The 7,115-nt window shown below is 38.8% G+C and overlaps 1 protein-coding gene across 1 annotated transcript in view; it reads right to left on the minus strand.

The window, feature by feature from the left end:
- Positions 1-2,387, minus strand: part of LOC131028304 (heat shock 70 kDa protein 5) — a 39,845-nt gene extending 37,458 nt beyond the window's left edge. The window contains exon 1 of the mRNA XM_057958550.2: positions 2,110-2,387. The gene's annotated coding sequence lies outside the window, so the exon portion shown is untranslated. The remainder of the gene's footprint in view (positions 1-2,109) is intronic.
- Between the last annotated feature and the right edge of the window lie 4,728 nt (positions 2,388-7,115).

Raw genomic sequence — 7,115 nt, forward strand, 5'->3', positions numbered from 1 at the left:
AATAGTAATATTAATATAGTCTGCAATATGAATGACAGTCATACTTAATTCCATCTACATTCATAAAAGGGGGCATTACAGTGTAGCCTTCATAACATATTACAAGTTAGGATCAGTTCCCATCATACTAAGGTTATCTTATTTTGATTCATCGTTTCAACCAATTAGGTTAATGTCCTTGATGCAATCAGTTGGCTCATTTTGTTCCTTTGCTCCTAACAACAAAAAATTCACAAAGTGTGCTCCTGTCCTGCATGCATTTTACTTCAATTTTTTTTTGAGAAACCTTGTCTCATCTAATCACCCCCTTTTAGGTTTTCAGTAGTTTCACAAGGCTAGGGTTCATTACCAAGAAGCATTTCCACTCGGATCAAGTTTATTAATGTCTAGATCTACCCAAGGTTACCTAGACATTTGCATGCAGTCTAGGGAGTAACATTTAAATAATTCAACTTTGCAGCTATCATTAATATAGCAAATAAAGTATCAATCAATTCTTTTTCAAAATTCATTGTCACAACTAAACATATTCAATCCAAATAAAAATGTGTTTATACCTTCTTTTGAGCTAGAATTTGTTTCACAAGATAGCTAAGTTCAATATTTAAACTTAAAATCACCCTTCTCAGGTACAAACCTCACAATCACCGAGTTACAACAGTTAATCCATGCTTCCTTGCCAATGGTGAAGGGTCCTTAGCACAGATGGGAGAGACAGTGGACAACTGGGTCCTAACCTAGGAGCAGCAACCTAATCCCCAACTGAGGACCGATGGACTGTACCATATTTATCATGAAGTATCGCCAGACTCAGACGTACTCATAAGCCAATATTTAACATGATGATGGATTGAACCACAAGAGCCTGTGACTTAGCTAGTGAGACTTGCCACTAGGTGCTTCTCGAGTAGCCATAACCATGACTTTAGATAGAGCCATGCTCAGAAAGTGAGCAGGTCAGCCACAAATAAATGAAGGTTCAAACACAACTATCACATTACACAATCTCTACAAGAAAATTTTCTTATCACATTCTTATCAAACAATTAAAATATGCACCCTAAGAGCCTAATCATCCTTACAGTCCACTTACACTGGGGTTTCAGGGCTTCAGGATCTATTTTGAAGAAGCGGGGGTCTCATGAAGGAAAAAAATATGCTACAGAATTAAAAGGAATCTTTTTCTGAACAATAGCAGCCCTAATCTGTATTTAAAGTTCATTCCACCAGCTTCCCTAAATTTCAGAGCTGAAACTTTTCAAAAATTTGAAACCAGCAGCTTTAAAATATTCCAAATTCTAACAGCACCTACTGAAATATTTTATACCCCCATACCTCAGACCCCAGCCTTACAGAAAACAAGGTGGATCAAAAACCAGTCAATAATCAGGACTTACTGTTGCCAGTAGGAAAGAGTCAGAAGCCCTTGCAGCCACAGGAAACCGTAATACAGAAAAAGTTGTCAACCTAGGTTCCTCCATCCACCCGTATAGACAGTCTATACGAGAAGGTGAATTGATATAGACTTCACCCAATATTCTCACTGTAACCCTATCAATGTGCAAACATAGACATATCCTCATTCTCAGGTTTTTGTCCTGGCAAGATTGGCAATCAAGAAGTTGACAAGGGCAATCTAATTGGAAAAAAACTAGATTCCATTGAAAAAACATCAGAGAGAACAACAAGATTATGTATTACAGAGATGCGAGTTTAATGGTATATCAGAGATATTAATTGACACAAACCCTAAAGTTGAAACATTCATAAGAACATCGAGTGCATAACCTCAATCACTGTGAAGGCATAACCGCACAACCGACGAGCCTCCTAGGTCGGAGGTCATTGTGGAAACAATGTTATCAATTCAAAGGTGATGAACAATAAGCAGCCACAAATATCGCAACATACCGAACAGTTTGATTGACAGTGAAAATAAGCCTAAGGAAGCACTCGGATACGGAAAGAACAAACAAACTCTAACTCTATCCATTGTTAAGAATACTATGGCAAAACATTTAACACTCAAACTCTTTCTCATTTCCCTAAATTACGACAATCATATTTTCCAGTTTCCATTTCTTGAAACAACAAGAGTTAGAAGCTTACCCGGAGCTCCACAAAAACCACCTCCAAGAACAAACAGGTGAGAGACCTTCCAATCTTTCAGCTCAAAAAACTTGAAAGAGATTTCTTCTTCTCACTGCTTTGAGAGCCAAAATCTTAGCAGATCATTTTCACATATGTATTGGAACCCTGGGTTTGGAACATTTCTTCCACGTCTAACAACCCTCCTGAATTGTCATGCAAGAAGAACTCTCCAGTCACCTTAATTCCTCGCCTTTGCGATGTTTATATTTAGCTTGTCGAGGAAGTCACCGAGGGGTCTTAGAAGGCGCGAAAGAACAGCTGGAATAGAGATGTTGTGTGGAAATTAGCATACCCATGTGGGCCATGCCAATGCCCATTTAATTTTTATTTTTAATATTAGTAATGATTATTTTAGTTATTTAATAGGTTTTTATTTAAAGGATATAAGGAGGATGGAAGGCTTCTATCTCTCTAAGTTGTGGGATTGGAAAATCAAGAAAATCATTTTTGGTTTATTGGTTCAATTGTTCTCTATGGATGTGAGATTTGGGGGAGTAGTATGTCAAACCACAAATGAAGACAATTAGAAAGGATCCAAAAGCATGTAATCATTACCAATCTTAAAGTCAAGTCTACAGTCTCATATGAGATTCTTTTAGCAGAAGTAGGAATATTTCTAGTAGAAGCTTTAGCAATAGTTTGTTTTTAAGCTATTTTTTATAAAAGTTAAAAATATGGACAAGCAACACTGGCCCAAAATGGTTGTTGGGGAGGAATTAAAATAGAGGAAGAAAACTTGGATGAAATAGAACAACAATAGGATCAACACGTGGGACATTGATATGCAAAATTGTCCCAACAATAATGATGAGATAAAAATGTTCGTGTTTTAAAAATTTAGAACTACCATGTGGACAAAGCAAGTTGGCCAGAAGAAAGCACACTATATTAAAGAGTTAAACCCCTTATGGGAGCATGATGAATAAGATTATATAAGGGCAGCAGTTAAAGGAAAAGCTAGACTTCTATTTGTGCAAATCAAAACTAGGTCTCAACATCTTAGGTGTGAGATAGGTAAATGGGTTGTTCCCAAGGAAGAGTGGGACGAAAGAAATTGAGCAGCGTTTCATCTTTGAGCGTGCTGCCTAAAACAATATTCGTAAGCAATATGAAGACAATTTGCAGGGGTGCAGTCTAAATGAGTTACTTGAGGAAACAAGATTGCACAAAACATCAAGCTTCATGATTGATAGGGAGACTCTTAGTTTACCACCAACTAGAGTTCTTTGGTGGCATAATCCTATTCTCTCTTAGGGCCCATAGTCTCCTCCTACGTACTCCCCTACCATTAGTTTGCTTGTTTCACTTTCATCAAGCTCACAAGGTAAGCTTTCTCACTATATCCTTGCAGGGTTGTAGAACACACAACATTTGTTTTGTCATTGCAAAACCACCCATCTTGTTTGGTTTAGTAAACTTTCCCTATGGTTACACAATGTCTCGTTTTCAGGCTTATAGGCTTCTGGATCTTTTCCCAGTTCTCAGCAGTTTCCTTTCCTTGCAAGTTATCTCCTTCAAAATTACTGACACCTAGCCGGACTATCACCAAGCTCACCTAGGGCCAGTTTGCAGAAATGGCGATTGCCATTTCCTAGTCACTTTCAAATGAAAACCTACTGTACATATTTGGTTGTGCTTGACAACCTCCAATGATCTTATGGAGTTTCAAGTCAGAGCCATATGATTATTGCGAACAGAGAACAAAAATTGAAAAGGAAAGCTTTATTTACAAACCCCGAGGTTATTCACGGGTTCAAACAGTAACTCACAGAATAGAGAAAAGAAACAATTACATTAATAGTATACGTGAAACGAATAGAAATTAATCTCTAATTGAAAACCAGAAAATGGACTTCTCTATCTCATTTCAGAAAAACAAATGTGTTCTCCGAGGCAATTGACAATCAACAATCAATGATCAACCCCTTACAGATGCTCATTAGGTCTTTTTATACACTTCATCCCCTGTTGTGAACTCCTCCTATTGGACGAGATAGATCTCGTTACCAACAGTTTCTATATGCAACCGTCTCACAGGTTCCATCGGGTCATTGACGTAACAACAAATCCTGACTTTCGATGGTCGATGACAACTTTCCGCACTCTACACTTCCTATCGGGTCATCCAGAAGACTTCAAAACCTGACTTTCGATGGTTGATTACAACTTTCTGCGCTCCACACTTTCTATCGGGTCATCGGGAAGACTCCAAAACCTGACTTCCAATTGCTGATGACAACTTGGCAAGCGAGGCGGTCTCATCGGGTCATCGGTGTAGCGTGAAACTACTCTTCCCGATCTCTGATAGCAATACTCATTGAGTGTGCTCCAAGCCAATGTTTACTCATCGAGTCGTCGAGGTAACATGAAATAGCTCCTCCTGATACCTGATGGCTCCACTCCACGCCTATGCTTTCTCATCGGGTCATTGGGGTAACTTGAAACTACTTTCCTCGATACGTGATGACAATACTCTGAGCACTGACGACTTATTGGGTCATCGGGGTAAGTGTGAACCACTCCTGTCGATACCCGATACAACCACTCCAAACTTTGGCGAACTCATCGGGGTAAGACTTGCCGATCGGGGTAGGTCTTGCAAATAAGAAAAATTCAAAAACTGCAAATTAAACAACCATACAAAATGGACCAGAGCCAGTCCTTATGTATTTACATGACCACTGGAAGGTCTCACAAGTTAAAATTGGTTAAGGGCATTTCAACCCCTAGGTGCTCCTACACCATACTCCCCCCAAAAGCTCAACAACAAGGAAAGATCAATTCCCGACTTAACAAAGTTTGATTCAAGGAGCCAAGTCGCTTCAGAATCAGGTTTATGCATCCACTTGACCAAATGTTCCATGTAGACATGTTGTCTAGTCTTCTTGAGAACGCAGGAATCCAACACTTTCTCAGCCTGAGGCATTGGAGGAGAAAGTAATGGAAAGTCGGCAAGTGACTGTTGAACATCTGAAACTCGCGCATCCTCCTTGGGAAGTTGTCCCTTGTAGGCAACCAAATCTGCGACATTGAAAATGGGAGACAAAGCAATATCAGATGGCAAATCAATCTTATAGGCATTAGAGCCATACTTGGCTAAAACTTTACATGGGACTATTCTCCTCATTTGTAGCTTGTTGGGAACCCCTTTCTGAAGTCAAGCCTTGTTCAAATGTACCATCACCAAATCTCCAACTAAAAATTGCACATCTCTCCATGTGGTATCAACTCTGGCTTTAACTTTTTGTGAAGAATCTTGGAGAGCCCGCCTGACTTGTTCATGAACCTCCTTCATAGATTGAGCGACATCATCAGCTTGACCACTTTTGTGTGACATATTACCAAGATCTCGTAATTCCATAACACCTCGTGGGTGCATACCATACACTATCTCAAAAGGACTCTTCCCAGTAGACCTGTTGACACTGTCATTATACGCAAACTCTGCCTGGTGAAGAGCCTGATCCCAACTCTGTCCATACTCTTTTTTCAAGCACCTTAAAAGGTTTCCAAGTGTCCTATTGACCACCTCTGTTTCACCATTCGTTTGGGGATGATAGGCTGAACCAAAAGACAAATTAGTTTCCAGTCTTTTTCAAAGAGTTTTCCAAAAATGTCCAAGGAATTTGACATCTCTATCTGAAACAATACTAACCGACAAACCATGGATTCTAATAACCTCTTTGAAAATCAAGTGTGCAATGTGACTAGCATCATGAGTAGTTTTACAAGGAACAAAATGTGTCATCTTACTAAATTTGTCAATAACAACAAAAATGCTATCACAACCAAGATTGGTTTTGGGTAATCCAACCACAAAATCCATACTTACACATCCCATGGCCTTGTAGGAATAGGTAATGGCTGATAAAGACCAACATTAGTAGTTGTACCTTTAGCTTTCTAACAAATCATACACTTCTCAACATACCTTCTGATATCCCTCTGCATTTTGGGCCAACAGTAGAACCTTTGAACATGTTCCAATGTCTTATTAAGACCAAAATGACCACTCAAACATCCATTGTGCTTTTCTTGGATCAGATTTTCCCTCATCGATCCTTTGGGAACACACAATTGTCCACCTTTAAACAACAAACCATTCTACAAAGTAAAATCAGCATATTCACTATGAAAGTGATTCTGAAATTCTTGACAAACCTTGTAAATGGCTGCAAAATCTTCATCATTGGGGTACAAATCCTTGAAGTAATCAACTCCAATACTCTGAATCTACACTGCTTGCACTGTTAGTAGCCTTCTACTCAAAGCATCTACTACTTTATTACACTGTCCTTTCTTATGATTAATAGAAAAAGTATATGACTGCAAATACTCAACCCATTTAACATGCCTATGACTCAACTTATCTTGTGAATTCATAAAACTTAAAGCTTGATTATCTATGTAAACAACAAACTCCTTAGGTAACAAGTAGTGCCTCCACTTCCTAAGAGCTTGGACAAGAGCATACAACTCGAGATCATAGGACAAATACTTCTTCTTGGCATCATTGAGCTTCTCACTAAAGAAAGATACAGGTCTATTCTCTTGACTCAAAACAACACCAACTGCTATATTACTTGCATCACATTCAATTGTGAACAACTTATCAAAACTAGGAAGAATGAGTACTGGTTGTGTAGCTAGCTTTTGTTTCAAAATTTCAAACCCTTTGTTAGCTGCATTGGTCCACTGAAACTTAGTTTTAACTCCTCCTTTGATGGTATTTAGCATGGGTGCACAAATCTCACTGAACCCTCTGATAAACTTCTTGTAGAACTGTGCCAAACCATGAAAACTTCTTACTTCACTTTCTGTCTTTGGTGTTGGCCATTTTGTGATGGCTTCCACCTTTGATGTGTCCATCTTCAAATCTCCTCCTGAAACTACAAATCCAAGATAGACAAGTTCTTGCTTCATAAACTCACACTTCTCCAAGTTTATTGTTAGTTGCTCATCAT

Source organism: Cryptomeria japonica, chromosome 7, assembly GCF_030272615.1.
Source record: "Cryptomeria japonica chromosome 7, Sugi_1.0, whole genome shotgun sequence".
Classification (NCBI taxonomy): domain Eukaryota; kingdom Viridiplantae; phylum Streptophyta; class Pinopsida; order Cupressales; family Cupressaceae; genus Cryptomeria; species Cryptomeria japonica.